Source organism: Heteronotia binoei, chromosome 5 (assembly GCF_032191835.1).
Source record: "Heteronotia binoei isolate CCM8104 ecotype False Entrance Well chromosome 5, APGP_CSIRO_Hbin_v1, whole genome shotgun sequence".
Classification (NCBI taxonomy): domain Eukaryota; kingdom Metazoa; phylum Chordata; class Lepidosauria; order Squamata; family Gekkonidae; genus Heteronotia; species Heteronotia binoei.
Genome location: NC_083227.1, coordinates 130,920,979 through 130,948,864, shown reverse-complemented (window position 1 = coordinate 130,948,864; position 27,886 = coordinate 130,920,979). Strand labels below are relative to the sequence as shown.

Here is a 27,886-nt window from a genome sequence, read left to right as displayed (position 1 = left end):
AAAACCTTGGTGGAAAGGATAACATTTGACTTCACAGTGGAGATATAATTTAGAAGCAGCATAACTGTGTGGCTCCTCTTGTGTTCCATAGGTCATATATTCTAGTCAGTACCCCCTTCCCACCCATGCCCTATCTCACCCATGTGTTCTGTTTGAAGCAAAATTATCAGTGTATTATTGAATGCAAGTTAGGCACAAGTGAGGGAAAAAATGCAGAAACAAATGAAGAATGATGTGTGTACAGGGTTTAGCGTGTGTGTGCACACACACACAGCATGTCTCCCCTTGAGTCACAAACTAATTAAAAATTGATGGTGTGGTAAAAACCACTCATAAAATAAAAAGCAGAGGCTGCGGCTTAGTGATAGAGGATCTTCTTGGCATGTAGTAGACCCCAGGTTGAATCCCCAGCATCTCCAGTTAAAAGAATCAGGTACTACATGATGTGAAAGACCTCTGCCTGAAATCCTGGAGAGCTGCTGCCAGCCTGAGTAGATAATACCAACTCCGATGGAACAAGGATATGTTTCAGTATCAGGCCTTGGATTCAGTGGGAGCTCACAGGAGCACAGCTCCTGAAGCTTTCTGAGAGTTCCACCTCCTCCTTCTGAGAATTCCATCTTCTTGTCCATTGTATAGTATGTGCAGCTGCATAACAATCCCTGGATGAGCTCCACCACCTATTTTCCTACAAAATGACCCCTGTTCGGTATGGAGCATCTTTGTATGTATATTTTGAAAACAAGTATCCCAGTAGTGGGCATGTTCAATGAGCCAGCCAGGAGCTTCCACTGGGGGCCTATCACCACGGGCACCTTCCTCAGGCTGCCTGCAAGTGGAAAGCTGCTTGACTGGGCTCAGGGAGGTGGGGCCAAAGAGATTCTGCCTGCTGCACATGAACAGCCAGGCATCTTTCCAGCAGCTCAGGCAGCAGAGGCAGAAGTCCAATGCTTTCTGGCCAAAGGATGTGGAGGTGTGGCATGCCTTATGCCTGACATGCCTTTTTTAGTCTCAGCTGATAATTTAATCTCCATGAAGCTTGCAAGCCTGTGTTTCTTTTTAAAAATGTTAAGAGTATTAAAATATATCTAAAAACATAACTCCCATTTCAGCCCATAGCAACATGGGACTTGCTGTTATGCTTACATGTGTTCTGCTTGACTGGGTGAATCCCTGCACAAAGTTTATTTTCTGTTTCTGATTATCTCTGAGTTTCCATCCACAAATAGATTTCTATGCTCCTGTGATTTGCTTTTCTTTCCATATTCTTCTTAGCCACTTAGGATATGCCTCAGATAAAAACAAATTGGAATTGACTTGATAATTTCATAGTAAATGCCTTTTATTGTATATTCAGTCAAATCTGTTTCACTGGCTTAACAGGTGTTTATTGTGTGATTCTGGCTGAGTCCCAGATCTTTCAGTAGCCCGTTTGATTTTTTTTATCATTATCTCTAAGTAGTTTTTGATCCAGAGTCATTGAAGCTGTTTGTTCGCCAAACTTCTCTGGCTTAGTTTTGAGCCTACTAGTGATAATAAAGACATCAAATGACTCCTTGTGTGTCTTTGTGAAATGCATACTTCTCTCACCTGTCAGGAAGCTTCATCAGAAAAAAGATCTGGTACTAATATATGTTATCAATCTTGACTCATCCATTTCTGTATATTTTTCATGCACTTATAGCAGTGGCTTGGCCCCTTGTAATGCAATCGTATTTTGTCCCTAGTTTCTCTAAAATTTAGTATTTTATTTTATTTTATTTTATTTATCTATTTATTTATTTGTTGTCAAGTCACAGAGAAGTTATGGAGTGGTTTGTCATTGCCTACCTCCACAACATGACCCTAGTATTCCTTGGTCACACTGAGTCTCCCATCCAAATATTTGCCAGGGATGACCCTGTCTTCCAAGATCTAATGAAACTGGGCTAGCCTGCAGTATCCTGGTCAGGACTAAATGTAGCATGAGTACATTGGATATTGTAACTCTGCATGCAGGAGGATCTGGGAGGGAAAGAGTTAAGAGTACTTCCTTGGATATATTTGGCAGTTGAAGCTTATCTGTTCATAATGAGTTAAATGCATCTACATGAATATGTCATGTAAGATGAGCTTCTATTTTTGTAAGTAAAATTTCTTTCTCTTGTTACCACTGGAGTCAAATCATCTTTGTAATTTCTTTGAACACATTTTTTTTTCTAAACCAAGAAACTTGGAGAATCATGGATACTGTGGTAAAGCTTCTGTGCTTCCAAGTCAAATGATTTTATTTTTTTTAGCATTTAATCCAATAGAATAGACCTGTTTTCTCCAAATGATTTTCGAATATGCTAACCTGATGTAATCTTTCTTTTAGAACCAGTTCTTGCAAATGAATGGTTATGGCAAATTATAATGAACTCTCAAATTTGGCAAAAACCCAAACACCAGAGTCAAAACAAATCATGAAAACCAAAGATTTTGAATTGCATCGCTGCATCATTTTGGAATCTTTAGTAGGGACTACTAATTTCTACAGAGACTCCACAGAAGCCATCAACTGCCATTTCCTGCTTGAAAACAACTGTGTTTCCAATTAGTAAATGGTACATCACGACCATTCTCTAAGGAGAAATGTAAAGCTGACAAGTGTAATGCAGGATTTCTCTGTAATACTACTCACATGGTTCTCAGCACTGCCTGCTTTTTATGGGCTTGGCATTTATTTCAGCTGTTTGACTTCTCACAAGGTTTTCATTTTCTGTGCAATCTAAATTGTTTCAAACAACTGCTGTGAAACTAAAGGTCAGGATTTAACATCTTAGCAAATAAAATGTTGATGAATTAAAGTAATTATCAGGTAATTTTAGTGTCTGACTTTCAGTGAACATTCTAGGGTTCAATGAGCCAAAAACTTTAATAAGCTTGACAGAATTTGGAGTATGAGAGGTGAGAAGTGGTATTTTGGATTATCTCTTTTGCATTTTAACACAGAGATTATATGTCTGACATGGAAATAATATTGTTGTTCCATATAGTTTTCTTATGAATCTGGAGTATACAAAAAGAGTTGTCCCACAAAGGCTGAATGCAGCAGACTAAGGAATTTGTGCAATCGTGCTCTTGATGCTCCTGAACATTGCCTTGAGTCTTTATAAAAGATGTCCTTGAGACAGTTACCGGTAGCATCTGTATTCCCATGCATGGTGTTTTTTCACTCTCTCTGTTCCCCAAGTAGAATGTGGTTCAGAGGCAGATGGAAAGATCACTGCTTGCAAGGGTAAAGGCAGACATTCTTTGTATTGTGGCTGTTGCTTCAGTCTATACTCTTTGCAGGGCTGGCGTGCCTGCTAGGCAGACAGTCACCTAGGGTGCGGCTCTAGAGGGGCACCAAATTGGGCATCCCTTGGGAGGGTGGATTAGTTCCTGCTGGGCCACCACCTCCCTCCTGGGCAATTTAAAATGTGTGGAAGGGCACCCAGGAGCAGCCACTGCCCTTCCCGCACCCAGTAAAGATCCTGACAATCAGCTGATTGGTGGGGCCTTTAAATCACCTGGGAGGCTGGCACCTGCTCCTGGGTGCTCTCAAGATCATGGGTAGTGTCAGCAGAAGCAGTTGGGCTGGCCTCCCTCTCCATTTAAAGAGGCCACCAATCAGATTCAAATCTCATGGGAAGAGTGGCGGAAGCATTCACTGCTTTTCCCATGCAATTTAAAGACCCCACTGATCAGCTGGTCTGTAAGCAGTTTAAATAGAAAGGGAGGCCAGCCCAGCTGCTTCTGCTGGTGCTACCCATGATCAGGAGAGTGTCCAAAAGCAGGCGCCAGCCTCCCGGGCAATTTAAAGGCCCCACCAATCAGCTGATCAGTGGGACCTTTCCCAGACACAGGAAGGGCAGTGGCCTTCCCACATGATTTAAATTGCCTGGGAGGGAGGGGGTGGCCCCACTCTCCCAGCCTAGGGCTCCTGACTCTGCTATAAAACCAATGTCTCTTATGGACTCACAAGCCCCTGTTCCTTCAGGTCCCCTGAGAGAGCAAAAAGTCCCACAGCCATCCCAAGTCTCCGTTCAGCAATACCACCCCTTTCCTTCACTCCCCAGGTTTACAAAAAACAAACCGGATATCTTACATTGCCACCAGCGACTCTGAGAGTATCTCCTAGACCAAGCTGCACTGGATCTGTGTAGTTGTTTACAGGCTCTGCCTAGTTGCCACACCTCCAATGGATTGCCATTGCCTGGCAACGTATCAGAACCCTGGACTTCCTTGATGGTCCCCATCAAACAAGGGCTGACCCTACCTAGCTTCCAAGCTCTGATGAGTCTGGGCTAATCTGGACTATCCAGGTCAGGACATAATCATCAATTTAACCCCATTTCCTTTCCGCTCAAAGCTGGATGTTCACTGTGGATCAGACTTATTTCAGAACCCCACTCTAACAGAATAGCCATTTCCTAGTCACTGATGTTCCCATTCACTTAGTGTCCAATTCCAGGCCTGCTCTTCACCAGGACTGTTCTTATGGTTGCTGGGTGGACCTTCTGTATCAGTAGCTTTTTTGCTTGGACAATTCTGCTTCCAGTGACCTTTTTCTCTGCATTGCTGGCAGATGTTCTTTGTCCTGGGACTCCATTGGGGAACTGCTGCTGGGTTTTTTTCCTCCAAGACTGCTTGTGAACTGCTTGCAAGAGGGCTCTTTTGTAAACGCTCAGCTTCCTATGTGGCAAGTTGTTCCTTGGAGGCTGCTGATGTTATGAAAGAGTCACTCTGAGGCTTAGAATAACAAGAAGACACCATTAAAAATACTTATTTCTGCTTCCACATTCTGCACACAATATAATCTATTGATTTGTCTAAAATGACTTATTCTTTAACAATCAGGCTATGAAGCTCCCCTGTCAATACATATATAAACAGGCTTTTCACACTAGATTCCTTCATGGCCTGCCACTGGTTATAAGCCCCTGTCTGTATTGGAGCTTGTGAGTCTATTCCTTCACAAAAGGCATTGGTTTTATAGCAGAGAGTCAGGTCCAGTGCCAGGCTTGCTGATGCCCTAGGGTGAGAGCCACTCCCTCCCTCCTGAGAACTTTAAATCACGCGGGAGAGCACCCAGGAGGTAACGGTTCATGGCCTGGGGGTTGGGGATCCCTGGTCTAGGAGATACTGTCAGAGTTGCTGGTAGCAATGTAAGATATCTGGCTCAGCTTCATTTACCTTATTCTCATAAACACCAATAGACTCTAATAAATAACAGAATAAAGAATGTGAACACAGGGCTGCTGAGAAGAGGTAACCAGGGTACAACATTGCAGGGCCTGGGAAATTTGGACCCGTGGGTTGTGCAAGTCCTACAGTTTGTTTGCATGTGATGATGTCTGGGCTTTTTGTGGAATTTGGTATGAATGGAGGCCAAGGTGGAATCTTTGGGGCCTTTCACATTACCTTAAAAATCCATTTGTATCACTTGATGTAAGCATAGTTTTTTTTTTATCATGTTCATACAACATTGCAAACATCCCAGCACCCTCTGATATCTTTGCCTCCCTCCCCCATTACTAATAAAACTGATTCCCCCCCCCACACTTTTTTGGAAGAAAGTGAACTGTATTCACAACGAAGCCTCTAAACTAATCTGAACTACATAAGTTTCTTGCATTGGTGGCTTCTGGAAAACCCACCACTCCTCCAAAACCCACCTAGAAAAGGCAGGCCAATGTGGATGGGTGTTTTTAATTTGCATCTCAATGGTAAAATGTGTGAGCAATTGAGGTGCTGCGTTGGGACAGCTTCCTCTGTTCTGCCTTGCAAGTGCATCTCTCTCTCTCTCTCTCTCTCGCTCTCTCTTCCTCCCTCCCCCTCCCCCTCTCTGTCTAGTCTGTGCCTCTCTCTCCAGCCTGAGCTGGGATCATGTGCCCCTCTTCAATATCAAAGCCAATAGATGGAACTCCTAAAGGGAAGTGTGAACAGATCACACTGATGGTGTAATCATCAGAAGTGGCACAACACATGCAAAAACACAAAAGGTGGCTGCAGACTGAAAAACCTTTGTCTCAGTGCTAAATGTTGGCTTTTGACAGCTCTATATGAGCAGATATAATAAATATTTAAAATGAAGCAAATATAAAGAAAAAAGTTATGAATATGCACACCCTTAGTTTATTTATGAATCTGTTTGAAAGCCAGCCTTTAGTTTTCAGTGTGTAGTTTTCAGCATTTTTCAGTTTTTTCTCCTGCATGCTGCACAAGCTATTCTTAAAGAAAACATAAAATTGTGCCATCTTTTAAAGGGGATTGTCATGATAGAGCGGGTTTATGATAACCAAAGCCACTGTCAGATGGCTATCAGTGTTCCTTCATTTTGGCTTCCCACAGCAGGGCAAACATTTCTAATAGATGGTACCAGTGTTTCTGTTTCAAGCACTCTCATGGCTCCCACTGTGCTGCCAGAGTTATTGCACTGAGTGAAATCACAACATTCACCCCAGTGACTCTTTCCATTTCCAGAAAGCTTGAATCTCAACAGCTGCAAGTTGTCAGCCAGAGGGACAAATAATATTTTTGAGTTACTGTGTGGTTCCTTGCTTAAACACTTGCTACCTGGATGACTGAGAGTAACCCAAATAGTCAATAAGATTAGTTTGTATCCCAGGACAATCTAATTGGTCATTCGCCAGCAATGATGGATGGCAGCATTTATACCACATTTTCTTCTAGCAAATGAACACCTACAGTAGCATTTTGGCTTGCTGTGCACCGCCTGGCAGCCAGGCTTTAGTATTTGCTAGTAATCAGATTTTGGATGCTTTCTGTCAGGAAGGAATAGTGCACACTGATCTAGGAATAGTGTCAGGAAGGAATAGTGCACACTGATAACAATGGGAAAAAATGCTTCCAGTACCAGAGACTGACTTCACAGTGTACAATAATTATTGTTGGAAACTTCTATGATAATTTTATAACATTTTCTATATGGAAAGTCTTACATAAGTTTAACTACAGAGTCCATTATAAGTAACCGAAAGTTTAATGTTAATATGTTGCTCCAAATAATTACAATGATAGCAGTTCTTTAAAACATCAGTATAGATACAGCTGGGTAGTAACATATTGAGGATCTGCAGATAATAGAAACAAAGTCTGTTAATAATAATGGAAGTAAAAAGGAAATTGACAGCTCAATATTGCATTTGCCTGGAACAGCAGGAGACTCAGGCAAAGAAAATTCAGCATACATTCATGCTGTGTTGGTATTTTCAGTTATCAAATCAGATTCCAGGAAACATAAGTTGCTAGTATACTAAATTCCAATAGAGGACAAAAGGGGGAACCGCAGAGTGTTCCTGAGATCTCCTTTTCCTGTGTTTTTGTTTGTTTATGATTCTGCACCAGACACTTATTTCCAGGCAGATTTTTTTGACAGTTAAATAACACCCATTGCAACACTTTAAAGGAGTTAATCTAAAAGATCGAGGTGATTTTGTAGTAAATAATATCTCTCTACTGCCTATACGAAAAGAGGCCACTTTCCTCAGCTCGGACTTCACCAATGCACAACTTAAATATACCAATACTTGAAAGACTGCCTGTCTCCAAAAATCCTAAACACATATAGTTAGGATGAAACCCTCTTATTTTCAGTGGAGTCTCCCTCCTAGCAACTGTGACAACCATAGCCCTTGTATGTAGCCAGAATATTGGCTGTCAAGATGGATTCAGCATTCCTAGGATCAAATTTCTGTTCATCCTTGAATTGTCAAGTTCCTTGTACACTAAAACATATTACAAAAGTGAAAGACTGTGACAAAGGGTAGTTGGCTGATTACTTTTCAACTTGAACATATTTCCATGGAAGTCAGCCTTGGGCCAAAGATGACATTGGGAGATTTGTCAATGGGTCTCTGATTTACACTTTCTAAAGTGTTAACAGCAGCTGGAGAGGAGATCTAGTTAAGCCTAAGTCTCTATCATGGACAAGGAAGGCTGAATTCTCTGTGCTATTAACCTGATTTGATTTCCTACCCATTCCATCACCAAGCTTCAGAAAGAAACACGAGGCAATTTCAGTGGAACTTATTTTTTAATAAATGAGTTTAGGATCCAATCACAAAACTACCAAGTATCTTACAACTCATGTTCAAGCAGAATGTTGTGTTGTTCTCTGACGACACTTGTATGAAAACATTTCCATCACATTCTTTCTAAATAATAATGAATTAATACATCAGCCGCATTAAAAGCTGCAAGTAATTAGTTAGTATTTTTCCCCCTCAGCAGCACATTAAGTAGAATAACTGCATAGCTGCCACTTTTACAGGATGTGTAATTAAGCTAGTTAATAAAGCAATTACCTGAACATAACGATGACTGTTCTTCACTAATCAGAAAATGAAAATAAGGGTAATCTTAAATTACCAAATACTTTCACAATGACTAAGAGCTCTTTCAATGATTGGAAGGTATACAAAGGTATAATTATTATGCCTGTAAGTATGTACATTGTTGTTTAGCAAATTTAATTAAAATATTGGAAACAAATTAATCCAATTATCAAGCCTCTTGTTTGAGAATGGGGACAAAAATTGTCTATTGTCATAGCATGTGCTAGTTTGACTAGCGGAACAAGAGCCAAACATGTTTCTAGATACTTGGGGGAGGGGAAAGTGCTGGAGTCATCTTGTATTTTTCTTTTTGATTAATTCATGTTCATAGACTTCTATTATATTAATGACCTAATTAGACCATTGCTGCTGTTATTATTAGAATGGTCACATTCAGAAAAGGATAGGGCCTCTGAACTTCTAATAAGTAGAAAAGAGGACTTGAGAAAGTATAACTTTGTTCACTATGGCAAGATCTATTTTGTCTATTGGGGAAGTACACATGGATTTCATAGCGGGCCAAATTGTGAACCATCAGGACTGTTGCTGCTGATCAAGAGCAAAAGCTTAAGCTGCTGATCAAGAGCAAAAGCTTAAGATTCTCCCCACATGTCACAGTTACAATCCAAACTGGACACTGGACATGGGAATTGCTGACTTGCAACTCACATGTAGCTGTTACACAGAACATGGCATGGGGACCACAGGCCCAGTCTGTGTCCTCTGTAGTGTGTGAATCAGTCACCTGTAATGTGCTACCCTTCATATTCTAAACAACACACATGCATTGACAACTGTATGTGCTCTGAAGTGAAGCAACACTGTCTGCTCAACAAGGGATGCTGCTTGAAGCTGTCATGAACCTGGCCTGGGTCTGTGTGTTCTCACATATATGCTGCATGTTTGCCTGCATGTAAAAGCATGTTCCTCTTCTGTGCCACCACCTCAAGATATAAAACCCAGCCTATCACATAAGCAGTGCCTTGGGGAAACCTGGTAATGCTGACTCCGAGCATGTTCAAAGGGCAGAGCATCCAATTACTTTAACTCCCTCCATATATGTATGTCCTTTGTGGGTAAGAGTGGTCTTTGGAGTGTGATTAGGATTTGTATCCCAGTCTGCTTTCTTAAACAGGAAAGGAACTTTATCACTAAACATTAAACTACATGGAAAATAACTGTTTGGTCTAGCAGATACAGATCTACGGAAAGAAAAATGAATATGAGTTCAGCTAAGTTACAAACAAGACAGTTACCTTAGAATGGAGCAGACACAACCACAAACTCCTTACTGCCCTCTTGCAGAGGAGTTTGGGTTCCTGCAGGTAACAGTATCTGAGCAAAGTATTTAAACCCAAGAACAAATTGAGCAGGGGGTTGAATTAGATGGCCTGTATGGCCCCTTCAAACTCTGATTCTATGATTCTAAGAGTCCACCTTTTAAACCTTCTGCCTGCTTTAGTGACCCCCTTCTTAATCAAGAGTTAGTAATCCTGCCCCTAATGAGAAATTCCTCAAGCTCTTCCAATCAGATCATCCGGCACGTAGCGCCCCCCACCCTAGCAGAACCTAGTTCCTGTTTCTTGCCTCTGCCTGACAGATTTTATTGTACCTTCTCATGTCAAAATAAACAATTCCCATGGTTTCAGGATCTACTGTCACAACAGAGCCAACACTGCCTCTTGTCATCAACTTCTGGCATCCTCCCCTTCTGCCCTCACTCCTTTGGAATGCCCACCAACTCAAGATGGGAGAAAGATGGGATACAAATATAATATCTGATTATCTTAATGCAACAGTCTTCATGCAGTGAAAATTTGATGGATGGAATTGCAGGTTATGCCCAGATGTTTGGCCTTGTTCTCCCTCAAAATTCACAGCTTTTGATCAGTAAACTGTTGGAGGGCATGAGAAGAACAACTAGGGCATGAGAAGCACAACTAGTATGTATCAAGAACTACAGCTGTTTTTATTACTAAACACTCAGCTGCTAACATGTCATAACCGATATCTAGGCCCAGGGAGCATATGCTATGTCAAGGGTGGCCAACGGTAGCTCTCCAGATGTTTTTTGCCTACAACTCCCATCAGCCGCAGCCAGCATGGACCAAGCCTGGGGCTGATGGGAGTTGTAGGCAAAAACATCTGGAGAGCTACCGTTGGCCACCCCTGTGCTACGCCCTATAAGACCTGCTAAAAGGAAGGGAAAAGGTAAATAAAATAACTTGGGAAAACTTAAAACAATACTACATAGGTTCTTATGATCAAGACTGTTGTCAGGTCCCAGGTCTACAGAATAAGGACAAAACATATGGAAAAATTTATACAATTTATTTACAGGATAAGGAACATAAAAAGGGATATAAAAACCAAGTAACATTAAACACAATGTGCACAGAGGAACACAAAGGAAAACCCTAAGGCAATTAACCTACTTCCTCTACACTGGACTGTGCAGCCTGCTTCAGCTAGTTACCTATGCTATACTCCCTGACGCTCTCAAGTCAGGCCCACAACACCAGGAGACATCTCAGAGTCCCGTTCTCCTTGAACTGGTTCTTCTGTTGTGATGATATCTTGATCTCTTGAAGTTGACTAATGTTGGTGGGCACTTAGCCTGAATATATCTTGGTTAGTCAGTTGGCCACCCAATCACTGACATGATTTAATTAAGGAATTGTCATCTAGCCTTGGATTTAGATGCTAAACTGTCAAAGCTAGATCAAAATAATCTACTTGTCACTTTGGGCTGACTTTACAGGTGTGTAAAGACCTTTGGCTTTAATTAGGTAAGTGCCTGTTATCTTAACTACATGCTGGTGCAAATCCTGGTAAACTTATATACAAACAAAGACATTGAATGACACAAATACTTAGATGGATTCCAGTTTCTTGACAGAATGATATGATATTTCAAAAAATATCAGTTGATAAACATACAAGGTATACTATAAATGCCATCATCTAGTGACTTAGGAATGTTATTTTCATAATGCCAGTGATAAATGAAATATTTTGTTTATTTCTAAAATATCCCATGTTCTCAACCCATTCAGACTCACAAAGTGGCTCCCGATCATAAACAATAAAAGACTGACAAATATATAGTAAATAATAATGGATCAAACAAATATTGCAACCAGAAACCCCTCCTCCAACTTTCCAGTACATCTCAGTTAAAAGTCTGGTCCAGAGGGAATACCTTGAACTGCTTGAGCTGGGCCCAGAAGCGAACTGATAAACATTGAAGTTCCTTCAGAACTTCACAGTAGAATCTATCTGCAGCATTTTCTACCCATTGAACTGTTCAAACCATTTTCAAGGGCGGCCACAAGTAGATTGCATTGCTATAACCAATCTGCATATGATCAGTACATGAATAACTACTGCCAGTCATGCCAGCTGAGGATTGGTCACAGCAGGCACATCAGTCCAAGACTAAGGAGATCTGTGCATCCATCTGAACTTAAGGCCTAAAAGTTGTCCCAAATCGGAAACCTACTACAGAGGGTGTGTTTTCCTATGGCTGTTTCTGTATTCCTCCACCAGCTTGATCAACTGACAGTGATAGCACCTCTGTCTTAACCAGAGTGAGCTTTATTTTATTAGTTCTCATGCAGCTTATTACTACCTCCCAAGCAGCCATACAGGAGAAGTATAGTTGCCAGCTTTAATGCTCAGCTACATACTGGCCTGAACAAATGGAACAAGATGGTTTTGTTTACATCCATCCATATGTCCACTAAAGTAAGCAGAGCTACATTATTTTGTAAGCTGTAGAGTGAATTGGGTGCTGCGATGTTTTTAGTGCTTTGGTTATGGTTTATATACCTATTTTTTTAGTTTTCCCTTTCCTGTTTGTTGTTATTTCCTTGTAATAAAAGTTTAAATTGTACTTTCTGGGTTCCCAGATGTCTTCCTAGCCATGCTGCCTTATATACTTTTTAAAGATTACTATTATTAGTAATTAGCAATTATTTTAGCAAGATGAATTAAGGCAGCTGAAAGTTAAGGATGAATCTTGCTGGGAGAAATGTCAGCTTTCCTAAGTCTCCTCTAGTTGTTGCTGCTTGGATATAATGATATAGAGGATGTGTTACACCTCCTCCTCTTCTGCTTCATTGATGGCTGGCTCACTTAGAACAAAAGCAGCACATGCGAATAATGCAAAGAATGTGGGCTGAGAAAGTGTTGACACTGACGGCAATAAATTATGCATTGTAACATTTTACACTGTAAACAGATGTCACCATCAATGTAGTGTGCCATGGCCTCTAGTCCCAATAAATGCTGTAGCATTCCTTCAAGTTGTTTTTTTCATGTCTGGGTTCATGAATCATGGCACATGCAGTGGCTCTCATTGGCCCAAATTTTCATCTGAACGGGACTAAATACATCAATGTATTTTTTTTTATTCTTAAAATGGCTAGAAACTATACAAAGACTAAAAATATATAAAATTGACAGCACTAACAGTATCCAGTATGAATTTCTGGACGTGCTTAAAATTATAACTTATGCCAGCTACTATGACCTTCCTGCTGTTTGTGCGCCCTTTCGTCTTTTCTTTTGTCCATCTTCCCATCTCTTCTTTTTATTTGGGCTTTTGTGTCATGGTTTTTGAGAGCATAATACTATAACCCACATTTTCCATTGAGTTGTGCTGCAATAAGATATAAAGGTAATAATATATTTCTCCAACTGTAATTCAATAGCAATCTGTATTTTATGTTTCATCTTATTCATTTTATATGCTAATAAAGGATTGATTGATTGAATGAATTTTAGCAATCACTGGTCGTTTTGTTTTCAGTGGGTACCGAGATGAATGACACACAAGAACTACTTTTTATTTACACTGTTTATAGGCCACCTTTCTCACTGAGACTCAAGGTAGATTACACAGAATAATTCAATACAGTCAACAAAATGGGACATCCAATAAAACAATGCAATAGGATAAGTATTGTAGAAATCCAATGAAACAATGCAATAGGACTTGTATTATAGAAATCTGGAACCAACGAGCAATCTCAAAATAGAACAGAAGTATTAACATTGTACACTAAATGATGCAAAAATTAAATAGTATGACCCTACTTACAGCAACAGACAGCATGAGCCATATATAGAGGTATGCAACACGGTCCATAACCAATTACACAAGTACATTCATGAACTGTTTAATTGAAGTGCAACCCTTTTACCTATGTAAAAAAAAAAAAGCCCTTCTGAATAAATCAGTTTTGCATAGTTTGCTGAAAGCCAAGAGGGTGGGAGCCTTCCTGATCTCATCAAGCAGGCCATTGCATAAGGAGGGAGTGACAACAGAGAATGCATGTGTGTAAGGGCAGTTGTTGATTTTTCCCATTTGCAAGTTGGCACCTGCAGAAGGCCCTGCATGAATGAATGAGGCTCTCATGGCTGAGAGCATAGAGGGAATGGTGGTCCTGCAGATATGAGGGACCAAGGCCATGAAGTGCTTTGTATCTAGTAACTTAATTTGAGCACAATGAATGATGGGCAACCCATGGAATGACTGTAGAATGGTAGTGATATGCATGCTCTGTCTTGTTCCTGCTGACAGTTGTGCTGTAGCTTTCTGCAGCTTTTCTCCCATCTTGATTTTGAGGGGAGACCAATATAAAGTGCATGACAGTAGTTTAGTCTCAGCCTTACCATGACATGGATCCAGGTGGCCAGACAGACCATGAAGTAAGATTTGTAAATTAAGAGACCATTTCTAAGCAGCTCTATTCAGGGCCAGACTAAATGTGACAGCATCCAAAGGTAAAAACTGTGGTCATTACTGACATTTTAAAGTAACTTAAAAATGCTATAAGGGGCTCATTTATGTAAGTCTTAGACTTGAATAAAGTAGACCTGTTTTATATCTTACCTTACTTTTTGGTTCTTTTATGGGTGTTTAAGAAGCCTGGGCTCTCACTTCAAAGGAGGCTGCTTGCTGAAAAGTGGGATCAGACTGTGTGTGCGCTCGTGCATGCACATGTAAAATTGATTTCATAATCCTTTAGATTGGATTCACATAGTTGTTATGAAAATGCTAATTAAAACCACTGTATAAACTATTGTTGTTCAGTCGTACAGTCGAGTCTGACTCTTTGCGACCCCATGGACCGCATCATGCCAGGCCCTGCTATCTTCCACCATCCTCCTAAATTCGCTCAAATTCATGTTCGTGCCGTCCCTTTCTTCTTTTACCTTCAAACTTTCCCAGCATCAAGGTTTTCTCAGTGAGTGCTCCCTTCTCATTTGGAGGCCAAAGTATTTGAGCTTCAGTTTCAGTATCTGACCTTCCAGGGAACAGTCAGGGTTGATTTCCTCTAGGACTGACTGATTTAATCTCCTTGCCATCCAAGGGACTCTCAAGACTTCTCCAGCACCACAGTTCAAAAGCATCAATTCTTTGGTGCTCGGCCTTAAATGAACATACTCCAATTTGTAGAATGTAATAGTACAAACTAGTACAAACTATTACATTCTACAAATTGGAGTATGTTCAATTAAGAGAGTATAATAGATGAATTGAGACTAGTAAGATTTTTGAAGCAGTAATGACAACCAAATTTCTGGTAAAATCGGTTGTGGAGTGGTCCCCATTTTTCATTGCCTATTCTACTAAGCATTGTTCACTGGAGCAGATATCATCCTTTGAAAATGTAGAACTGTAGATTGTTAAAAGCCCAATACAAGGTAAGTCTAAATTGGGCGTTCCTATACCCTCTCATAGGCTTCAAGTGACAGATCTGAACCTCTAAAAATTGAGCTGAAATGACAGGTATGGTATTGTGAAGAAATCTGTACAAGATGAACTCAGCATTTTATTTAATTTTTGTATTAAAATCTGCCTCAAAAGTGCAAATATAGGACTTTAATGGCAGGAATATTATATTCATTCCTACAGTTTGTAGTTTTCATTGCTTCTAATCATCTTCTTTTTCACACTGAGGTTTAAGTAACTGCCAGAAATTTTGAGAGTTACCAACAGAACTGGTAAGATGCATTGAAATTATTCCAATATAACTATCTTCATAAATGTAAAGCAGATCATCTTATTTTTTCAGGTTAGGCATATATATATATATGATGAAATGAGGAATGCACTGTTAAGATGTTTCTAACAGCCAGCTGTAGTAAATGCACCATTGCTAGAGATGTTTGTGATTTGTTTGTTATTTAATCAGTGAGTCTTCAGAGTATTTTTCTGGTGGCCAAGAAAAGACTTAAAGACGCATGATTTATTTATCTGTCTAAAGTAGGATGTTTTGTGGCTTTCTTGTTGTTTGAAGAAGTCCACCCATAATAAATTATTGTAGTAATTCTATTGAACTTTGTTTATATTTCATCATGTGTAGATCAACTGTTGGTAAAGAAACAGCTGAATAATGAACCGGTGCATGGGTATGGGAAGGCCTAGTAGGAGAAGGTTATAAAAAACCAGTATCTCTGTGCTTCAAGATAGAGAGGCAACAAATAAGCATGACTTGCTTCATGACACATTTGCTCCTGTTGTCACTGAATTTAATGACATAATGATGGCCATTAACACAGATGGTTTTAGAAGGGAATTAGAGATTCATGGAGGATAGACCAATCAGTGGCCTTAGTAATTGAAGGGAATCTGTGCCCAAAAGCAGTAAACCTCTGAAAACTAATGCTAAGAAAGCCACGTGCTCTTTGCTGTTCGATGGCTCTCCAACTTGTTGATCCCTGTATGAAACAGGATATTGGATTAAAGGAATCGCTACTCAGATTCAGCAAGGCTTGTTTTATGTTCTTCTGTTAGTTGCAGGCAGTCCTTTAACAATAACCAAATCAGGATATGGGGGGAAGTGGCTATGATCTGCCTTGAATCCCCCACCCACCCCAATACATCTGCTAAGTCTATAGCCAGTTTTCACTGCATGTTTCCTTTTCTGGTTTTCAGGGAAAGGCTTTTTCTGGTTTGCCTGTTTTATCACTGGATGCCCAAGCTGGGTTCATTAAGCTGGTTTCCAACTTGGTCTAAGGAATCCCAAGCTATTGGTGCAAGGGACTTCATTGTTCATATGGAGGCTTCATGCTTCAGATCATGCTTAGGACTTCATGGCTGCCATTACAATCATGGTACTGCCCCTAGGTTGCATTGAGTAAAGGACATAAACAAGATTTACTTTTTGACCAAGCAAATTTGTCAGTCTGGTTAAAGTGAGTGAGGTTGTTCATTTTGGTCGAATTTGAAAGTGGTGTGATTGTATCATTCAGCTGGTGGTATTTTTTGGTAATATTTCCTTGGTGACATTTTGCAATGGGGCTTTTATTTGTTGTTTTGTTTTATTATTTATTTGTTTCTAAGAGAAATTTAGATTCTGTACAATCTGAGTTGTGGCCTCTTAGAGTGGCTATCTGTACAAGTCAAGTGACTAGAACGAGAGTGTCCTTGCTGGTTCCCCTAGACCTCTTTAGTTAATCATGATATCTTTTGGGATCATCTAGCTATAATGAGTCTGGGTGCCAGTGTTTTATTATGGTTTCAGCTCTTGTTGACTTTTCCTTTGGCCTATGAATTGCAACACGTTTTCATCTTGTCCCAAATGTTATTCAGTAACTACATAGAATTCTTGCAGATATGGAGCAGTCATCAATAGACTGCTGACATCCAGCTCATGCTCTATGTCCTTTCTGTATAATTCCAGAGAGGCTGAAAAAATACCATGTCAATGCTTGGAAGCACTAAAGAACTGAATGATAGCATACAAACTGAAATGTAATCTAGACGAAACAGAAATCCTACTGGGGGTTGGGAATAAAGCTGACATATTTGTTTGTTTCTTGTTCTATTTTATCCTGACCTCCCTGCACACAGGCTCAGGGTGCATAAGAACATAAGAGCAGCCATGTTGGATCAGGCCAATGGCCCATCCAGTCGAACACTCTTGTGTCACACAGTGCCAAAAAGAACCAGGTGCCATCAGGAGGTCCATCAGTGGGGCCAAGACACTAGAAGGCCTCCTGATGTGCCCCCCCCCCAAACACCAAGAATACAGAGCATCACTGCCCCAGACAGAGAGTTCCAAAAATACTCTGTGGCTAATAGCCACTGATGGACCTCTGCTCCATATGTTTATCCAATCCCCTCTTGAAGCTGTCTATGCTTGCAGCTGCCACCACCTCCTGTGGCAGTGAATTCCATGTGTTAATCACCTTTTGGGTGAAGAAGTACTTCCTTTTATCAGTTCTAACCTGACTGCTCAGCAATTTCATTGAATGTCGTATTGTGAGAAAAGGAGAAAAGTACTTCTTTCTCTACCTTCTCTATCCCATGCATAATCTTGTAAACCTCGATCATGTAACCACTCAGTTGACGTTTCTCAATCTAAAGATCCTCAAGCATTTTAACCTTTCTTCATAGGAAAGTGTTCCAACCCATTAGTCATTCTAGTGGGTTACACATAATAAAGATAACAATATAATTTAGATAATTAATATCTCACATAGAGTGAGTTACAATAATCCAGTCTGGAAGTGACCATTGCATGGATCACTGTACCTAAGTCCTGGGAAGTGAGATACAGGACCAGTTGCTTGACCAGCCACAGATGGTAAAAGGCCAATCAAACAACGGTGGGAACCTGGGCCTCCATTGAAAGGGAGGCATCCAGGAGCACCCCCAAGCTCTTCACCCTTGGTGTCAACTTCAGCAATATGCCTCTGAAGATTGAGAGCTTAATTCCAGATATCAGATCCCCATGACTCAGGTACAGGACCTCTGTCTTTACTGGATTTAATTTCAATCAGCTCTAGTGAAGCCAACCTGTCATAGCCTGTAATGCCTTGTCCAATATTTCATAGCCTGTTCTGGATGGAGTTACACTCCCCCAAATGATCAGATAGGCTGAGGGTGTTCTCATTTCTCTAGATAAACAGCTGGCACAGGTACAGGCTGACTTAGCCTTTCTAGAGAAAAAGATGTTGTTAATAATCAGGCAGAACTACTGTAACATGTGGGGCTGCCCTTGAATATGGTCCAGAAATGTCAACAGATACACAGGTTGGGTTCAGGATCCACTGTTACAGACATATAAAGCCAGAGCTACGGATGCTTCCATTCTGTTTGGGAGTCAAATGCAATGTGCTGACATTGACTTTTAAATCTTGGATCCGAAGTACCTGAAGATTTCTCTCTACCCAGAACAACTTGACTGAGTTTTGAGATAAGCACTTGAGTCTTTTCTTTGGGAACCCATATTGTCCAGAATTTGACTGGTAGGAATTTAAAGGAAGACCTTTTCAGCTGCCACCTCTATTGTATGAAACTTTCTCCCTAAAAAGGTTAGATGTGTAACATTTTTCTTTTTCAGTTTAAGTGAAATACATTTTTTATTCTGAAATACTTTTGAATTATATCTGATTAATGTACGGTGGAATCATTGTTCACCCATATTAGGTTTGTGGTGTCTTAGTTGTTTATTCTTTTTCATGCTTTTATTGAGTCATCATTGCTTTGATTGTCTTTGATAAGATTAGACTGCAAACCTGTAAATAGTTACCAGGAATAAGCCCTATCCAACACTGGAGGGTTTAGTTGTGGGTAGACATACATAGGATTGTGCTATAAATCAATTAAGCAAATGCATTTAATCTTGAAAGGTTTGCAGTTCAAAAGCCACCATTTCATTCAGTTCATCCAAAACAAGCCAACAAAAAACCCTTGGACAGTTTAATAGTCAAATATTCCCAAATGTCACACTGGGTACAATCAGACTGGATTTTTGGCCTGCCATAGCCACTCCCCACCTCTGGATTTTATAGGTGTGATCACACTCGCATATCCGGGCCCTGTGCTGCACTCACCCTTATTTCATCTTGTGATACCTCACTGACAGAGTAAATAGCCACTGGAAACTTCCCATTAGCAAAGTCCTTGCTGAATCTCCATGGTGCATTTCCATCTGTCTGATCAGCCCAGGCATGTGCGTGGACACACAGGAGCAGTGTGAACACTCTTCTGGGACATGCATGGCCTGTGCCTGTCTCAGCAACCAGGCGGGCGCTGTTTGATTGACACAGGGTAACTAAAACAGCACCAGCTTTTTCAAATTGCCTTATCTGATCCCAGCCATTAACTTAGCAGTCACAAAGAAATGAAATAATGGTACTAACTGCAGAAACTACTGACAGATGTTTTATGGAGTATTATGCATCTGATCATGTTAACTAAAAAGCTGCCTAGTAATTGATATCTTGTATTCTCATTTACCTCATGGGATTGGCTTGGGGGTTAGCAAATTTCTGAGTTCCATTTCTCTCTTCCAGAGTTTTATCCTGAAGTACTACATTTTATGGTTCTTGCATCACACGCGTTGGCCCCTAGTCTTGGATGTCTGTGCATCTAAATAAATGTTTGCAAGGTGCCCTACAGATGTACAGGTGTAAGAAAGTACAATAAGTGCAAATAGCAAAGTCCCCATCATAGACGCATCAATGAGACATGTGTAAGACTTCATCTATATCTGTGAACTGGGGAACCAGTGAAGTAGGCTTGGTGCCATTCCCCCTGTAGAGCCAGCTTGCTGTAGTGGTTAAAAGCAACAGACTCTGGAGAGCTGGGTTTGATTCCCCACTCTTCCCCATGAAGTCCTCTGGGTGTCTTAGAACTCTCAGTTCCACTTACCTCACAAGGTGCCTGTGGGGAGGGGGAGATAATTTGATTGTAAGCTGCTTTGAAATTCCTTAGGGTAGAGAAAAATGGGGTATAAAAACTGCTCTTCTTCTATATGCATATAGGGTGCTGTGTAAACACACACACACACAGAGGGATGGGCATGAAGTGGCTGACGAATTAAAGTTTGTCATGAATTTTGGCCAATTCATGGTTTATGAACTGAAGAACTGCCATGTACTGCCACAAATTTGGAGGAGCAGAAAAGTAAAAGTAGTCCCCTGTGCAAGCACCAGTCATTTCTGACTCTGGGGTGACTTTGCATCATGACGTTTTCACGGCAGACTTTTTTATGGGGTAGTTTGTCATTGCCTTCCCCAGTCATCTACACTTTCCCCTCAGCAAGCTGGGTACTCATTTTACCAACCACGGAAGGATGGAAGGCTGAGTCAACCTTGAGCCGGCTACCTGAACCCAGCTTCTGCTGGGATCGAACTGAACAGAGAGTTTGGACTGCAGTACTGCAGCTTTACCACTCTGTGCCTCAGGGAGCAGAAAGCAGGAGTTTAAACTTTAAATGGTTCACAAACTGATATGAACCAAGGTGGTTCATGAACTAACCTCCTAATTCATATGGGTTCATGGTTCAGCTATGAACCACAAACTGAAGCAAACCACAAATATGCAGTTTGTGCCCATCACTACACACACACACACAGAGAGAGAGAATGTAACAATAAAATTTTGTTCAAGATTATGAATGGTTTATAAATTTATACCTCGCCACTGTAAAGCAGACCCCTATATCACAGTGTTGGCAAGGCAATGGGTCAATAGATCACAGTAGAACATGTTGAACAATGCCATCAAACCCAAAAGCAACAGTAGCACCAACTTGCCTTGATCCAGATGCCTTGAGAGCTATCCATAACGGTGACCAGTGCAGTCTCCACCCTGTGGCCAGGGCGTAAGCTAGGCTGGAAGGGATCCAGTATGGCAGCAGCATCTAAGAAAGCTGTAGCTGCTCAGCCGCTGCCCTCTCGACTACCTTGCCCAGAAATGAAAGATTTGAGACAAGCTGGTTGTTGGCAAGGACCACAGGGTCCAGAGTTGGTTTCTTTAAAAGCGGATGCACCACTGCCTCTTTAAATGAAGTGTTGCTGTTTTTAATCCAAGTTTACACAACTGGAACTAGATGCAATTTCTACACTCTCATTTACATATACTACACATAAATGTGTGGAACTTGTAACATAATCTTTTAAATGCATTTTCCGCATTGTAAATGATATAATCCCTTGAGAATGGAAGCAAGAATGCAGTTCCAAATAGATGCTAAGTTCAGATCCACCCCATTACTTACATTTTCCTAAATAAATATAGCACTGTATACTCACAAAAACCATTACTCATTTCCAATCAATGAACATGTCAGGCTGTGAATAAAATAATCCACAAATAGTCTATTTGCTGAGCTCAGAAACTGCAGGTTAATGATAGAGAAAGCTGATTTTTTCCCCCAGTTGCTTGTGCAACAGATGTGCAGGAATTCTTTCAAAGAAAATTCAATGTATTTGTCATAATAAACTGTCCAGATCACAACCTAAAATTTAGTAAGTGCCAGAAGCACAATATTTTTCTACAACAGAGTATTTGTTGAATGATTCCCTTTGAGGCATATGAATGGGAGTCATCTACTCAAAATTGTTTGTGTGTGTGTGTGTATGGGTTTTTCATGAAAAATCTCTGTGTGATATGGCTATTATCTTTTACTTATAGATGGTTCCTGAAAAGCCACATGCAGCTGGAGTTCTGATTTTGCGTATTCCATGTGGTTGGATTTAGTCACAAGGATTATTCTAAAAGAAAAGACTGTGTTAGGATTTCACAGAGCCCCTTAAAGAAACTGCTTGCAGGATGTCTTACTCTGCAGTAAATCCAGTGTGTGCCTGTGTTTTCTCCACTTTGTTTTGGTGCTGCACATCTGCTTGACAATGGTGTTATTGTCTTTCTGTTAGTCCCACTGTTTCCCAAATGAGTTTGATACGTTTGTGCAAAATGTATGCATGACTCCATGAAGCACTGCCCATCATCAAATACAGGGTTAGTAAAACAATGTATCTGAAAAGGAATATATTGGAAATGTACTCATGTCTGGCAGTTTCCTTCTAATTGTCGTTTATCACGAGTTCCATCTTCAAGCTTCACTGAATGGCATGAGCTAAACTCTAATTACAGGTATTCTGGCATCAATAGAGTATACTTACTCCTTCCCATCCCTGCCTAGCGCATTATATTCATATTTTGTTCTCTGTTATTAATGTTGCACAATCAGAAACAATTACAGAATCTTTCCAGACTCTTAAGAAATAGGTTTCTTACAGCAAGTTTGTCTTTTGTATATAACATTTTGTCAGTTTATTGATCCACTTTTTAAAAAATTCAGAGGCAAGTAGTTTTTCATAGTTGTTTGCTTTGATTGCAATCCTCAGATCATATTTTGAAGATGTTCCTTGTAGGAAATAATGAATCATGTTTACTATTTAATTAAAATTCTGAAGGCTGAACACAAACACACAGTGGTGCTTTTTGCAATGACTAGCTACATATGTGCTGGGCATTCAAATATATAATCTATCAATTGTCAGAGATATTTCAAGCAGGTGGATGAAGCAGGTGAAGAACAGAGTGGCTCTGCAGAGACAGGAAATGTGTATGCAAATATCGTTGGGACTGCCAACATCCTTGTAATGCCTGGAGGTCTCTGAGAATTACAGCTGGTCTCCAGATGAGAGAGATCAGTTCCCCTGGAGAAAATGGTTGCTTTTGAGGGTGGATGCAATGGCATTATACTGAGTCCCCTCTCCTCCCCAAACCCTGTCATCCATGGGCTTCACCCCCCCCCCAAATCTCCAGGAACTTCTAACCCAGAGTTGGCAACCCTGATAGAACGCATGATAGAAGTCCTTCTCTCCATCTTTACTTCCCCCATAAGATTCCAGAAAACTGTTCCTGCTTATTGTGGTCATGCTGCCAAGAAAAATCCCAGGCCTCAGATAGAAATAAACAGAAAGAACACTCAGTCACCAGGGTGGCTGTAGCAAAGCAAATAGCTTCAGTATGTATTAAGTAAGGCTGCCAACTCTGGGCTGAGAAGTTCCTGGGGGTAGAGCCTTGGGTGAGAAAAGTTTAGGTGGGAAGGGACCTCTGTAAGGTATAATAAGTCCATCCACCAAATAAGCCACTTTCTCCAGAGGAACATGTCTGTTGTCTGAAGATCAGTTATAATATTAGGAGTTCTCCGCAACCCATCTGAAGGATGGCAACTCTAGCGCATTCACCAAGCAAAAAGAACTCAAAAAGTCCTGGAAAGGTATTCTGGGAAATCTCAGGACTACACTGCTATTCTGCCCAGATTGCTTTCACCTGTGGTGTTTTATGTGTGGTCTGTCACAATGGTCTATAACATACTCCAGTGCGACCAAGAGATGGAAATCAGGACCAATCTATATAAATAGAAGCTGCCTTGTTTCTTAGTGTTCCCTAGTAAATAAACTGACTCATGACTGAGAGAGTGAAAGAGCATTCATCCCAGATGCTGGGATCAACCATGGCATGGGGCAGATCTAGCACTAATAACAAAAATGCCACCGAATGCAGCACTTAACCTTTCCTCTAAGAGAATGTTGGTGGACCACTGTTGGTGCCACTACACGTAGAAAACTTTATGAAATATGGATCCTTCTTCTATCTCTGCCTTTCTCATCAGATCAACAAACATGTGAGACATGTTTAATCTTGCAAGCAGGTCAGTCAGGGATTGTAGTGTGCAAACTCTTTTCGTGGATGAGTAGTGTCTTTGATGCATACATTCTTTGAACAAGGAAACTCAAATCTGGAACTGCTGAAGAGGTGCTACTATTGGCTGTGATAATAATAAGAATAATAATGGTAGCAGTTATGGTATTTATTAGTAGAACAGCTTTTCAGCAATCTTTTTATCACCTTGTTGAATGTGTATATGACTCTCACACATATACATAACATATACATATTACAAGTGATTGTTTCTTGAGAGTTTTTTCAATGATGCCCTCTGAGGTTTGATTGCCCAGTGACAGTAAAGAATATTAGATGCGGTAGGAGGAAAAATATAATTATGGGATCCATTTTGAAATGCTTGGAAGAAGTATGCTCTGAATGACAGATGATGTGCTTCATAATAACCCTCTGCATTAAAATTACAGCAGTTGGACGGGGAGAAGAAGCAGTGAATAGATGATGCCATTCATACTTTGAATTAGCGCGTCAGTAATGATGGATGGAGCAAACAATAAAATTTGACCTTTCACATTATGATTGTGAGTCGGCAAGCCTTAAGGCATTGGTAATTGGCTGCAGCCAGCAATGTTAACAAAGAAGAACTAGAAAATGAGATTATCAGGATGATATGGTTTCCGTTACGTTTTTAGTATGCAAAAAGAAAAGATTGCAAACTCTTTTGGATGTAAGTCGTGAGGTTCACAATTCTAAACCTTCATTCATTCATGAGCAACAAAATGGTGTTTTTTTTAAAAGAAGCCAGTTTAAACCATGAAAAATGCATGAGGTATTTGAAACTGTGGTGTTGGACCACTTTGTGAAATTGCATAGGAAGCAGGTTTAAAGCTTCCCTTTGCTGGTATTGGGATTGCATGTGTTGATTCTTATACATTATGCATCATTCTCCAAGTGTCTCCATTGTATTCAGCTCAGATTGAACTGGATGTTTTATTTGGTGGATTCTCAGCATGCAAGAGAGCTACCATATGAGAAAACTATACATGTACTTTTGAATAATAAAAAAAAATTGGTTAGAGAATTAACAAGACCACATTTGTTGCATACCATTGAACGTAGAAGAAAATATTGGATTAGTGCCCTGCCTTCACTCTGAATCTCAGAGAGGCTTACAATCTCCTTTACCTTCCTCCCCCACAACAGACATCCTGTGAGGTAGGTGTGGCTGAGAGAGCTCTCACAGAAGCTGCCCTTTCAAGGACAGCTCTACCAGAGCTATGGCTGACCCAAGGCCATTCTAGCAGCTGCAAGTGGAAGAGTGGGAATCAAACCCAGTTCTCCCAGATAAGAGTCCGTGCACTTAACCACTACACCAAACTGAAGAGTTATCAGTTAAGTGAAGAGAGTCATGAGATGGAGGAGAAAATTTTGTATATCTCTCAATAGTGTGATGATAGACTCTGTCAAATATTGCTGCAGGCTGTTCCATTTAAGGGGCATTTCCCTTGAAGTGAATGTATATTTAACACTTCACACTGCTTGCCATTGCTAATCATCTCTTAGGGTTACCAGCCTCAAGGTGGGGCCTGGAGTTCTCCTGAAATTACAGCTGATCTCCAGACTACAGAGAACAGTTCCCCTGGAAGAAAGATCAGCATCAGGTAGACCTATGGCATCACAGTAGAGTTGCCACGTCCAAGTCAAGAAACATCTGGGGACTTGGGGGGGGTGGAACCAAAAGACATTGGGGTGGAACCAACAGCAAGGTTGTGACAAGCATAACTGAACTCCAAAGGGAGCTCTAGCCATCACATTTAAAGGGACCACTCACCTTTTAAATCCCTCCTTTGGAAATAATGAAGGATAGGGGCACCTTCTTCTGGGGCCTCTTAGTCCAATATTTTGGAAATGTGGAGGGTGTTTTGAGAAGAGGCACTGGATGCTATACTGCAAAATTGATGCATCTACCTCATAAAAACACCCCCCCCCGAACCCCAGATACCCATTGATCAATTCTCCATTATACCTTATGGGAATTGTTCTCCACAGGGAATAATGGGGTGCCCAGCAGGCATTTCCCTCTCCCCCCCCACTTTCTGATGACCCTGAAGTGGGGGGAGGACCTCCAAACCAGGGGATCTCCTGCCCCCAACTGGGGATTTGGCAACCAGAGTGATTCACACAGAAAAGGTAAAGGCAGGAAGGCAAAGCCACCATGTACTAAGTCATTAACACATCCTGAAAAATACAAAACACTGACAAAAATGTATCAAAAGTAAAAATTTCTTACAAGTGTAAATAACAAGAAACAATCTCAAACATCCACAGAACAGGTAAGAGAAAACAGTCCTGCATTTTAGTCCTTCAAGAGCCAAGCACCTGACTTCCTGTTCTTTTTCTTCTCTCCTTTGGCGTTTATCCCAGCTCTTCCTTGTGAGCAGCAAACGACACAGATCTCTGCCTGCTCCATTCTGCAAACTTCAGTCTGGAGATTCTTTAATGTGTCATAAGTTCTTTTAATATTTTCCATGACGCAAATGGGCTTTTCTAGAAACCTTAAGCCTCACTTTCACCATACTGGCTTTTCCAAAGCTTTTCACTTCAAGACTAAGCACTTTTTCAGAACTTTTTTCAGAATAGTAGCTGCTTTCTTCCAACAGTAACTGTTTTTTTCCAACATTCCCCTAGGAACAACTGGTAGCCCCTAGGGGAACATTGGAAGAAAGCAGTTACTGTTCTGGAAAAGTTCTGGAAAAGTGCTTAGACTTTAAGTGAAAAGCTTTGAAAAAGCCTGGATGGTGAAAACAACACTTAAGGTTCATTTTCAAAATGTAATGAGAAGCTATAGAAACTGAGTCATTAACCAAAGCATTGGAGCATGCATGGTTTGCATTCAGATTCTTCAATTCTTTTTTCTTTTTGCCACCTCAATCCCATGACATGTAATTGAGATGTGGAACATGGAAACTCTACAATTTTGATGTGGTCTTTGCAATCTAGGTAGTGTTTGCATGTGTATTATTGATGTGTATATGGTAAAGTGCTACATAAAAAGAATCTTAATACAATCATGTGAACATGAATAAATTATTTTGCAAGTTTTTTTAATCACAGTAAAAATGCAAGGGGAAAAAGATTTAAATTAATTGGAAGCTGCAGCAAACTGAGGAAAGAGCCCATGGCGCAGAGTGTTAAAGCAGTATTGCAGTCCTAAGCTCTGCTCACGACCTGAGTTCGATCCCCGGTGAAGCTGGGTTTTCAGGTAGCCAGCTCGAGGTTGACTCAGTTTCCATCCTTTTGAGGTCAGTAAAATGAGTACCCAGCTTGCTGGGGGGAAAGTGTAGATGACTGGGGAAGGCAATGGCAAACCAGCCCGTAAAAAGTCTGCCGTGAAAACGTTGTGAAAGCAACATCACCTCAGAGTCAGAAATGACTGGTGTTTGCACAGGGGACCTTTCCTTTCCTACAGCAAACTGAGCATTTGCATTGGTCTGTATTAATACTGATTTTAAAAAAAGTTTGGATCTTAATGTATGTGCAAAGTAGATCTCTAAAAATTTTAAAGGATAATTCTACCTTTCTAGCCGAACATTTTCCATGGACTGAAAAAATCCGACATATTAGCATGCATCACTAATTACCGTTGTTAATTATTTGTACACATGATTAGTAATCTCTTAGCTGATCCTAAGAAACATGATTTACCGTTTCCCATATGGGAGGGTCTTTATTACAGTTGCCAACCTTCAGGTGGTGGCGGGAGAGTTCCTGGGATTACAGCTGATCTCCAGCTGAAAGAGATTACTGATCAGTACAGTACAGAATCACCCTGGAGAAAATGACTGCTATTGGAAGATGGACATTGTGGCATTATATCCTTCTAAGGTCTTTCCCCTACCCAAAACCCACTGTCTCCAGGCTCTACCACCAAAATCACCTGGAATTTCCCAGTACAGAGGTGGCAGTCCTAGTCTTTATAAGGCCTTGTGGCAGATTCTTTTGAAGCCATTACCACATTTATTACTTGGAGTAAGGCCCGTTGTGAAGAAAAAAAAATACAATGGGCTCTAGAAGAAGGCTC

The 27,886-nt window shown here is 40.6% G+C and overlaps 1 protein-coding gene across 1 annotated transcript in view; it reads left to right on the top strand.

Moving 5' to 3' along the window:
• Window positions 1-27,886, top strand: part of SPOCK1 (SPARC (osteonectin), cwcv and kazal like domains proteoglycan 1) — a 975,317-nt gene that overhangs the window by 626,409 nt on the left and 321,022 nt on the right. The window lies entirely within an intron of this gene.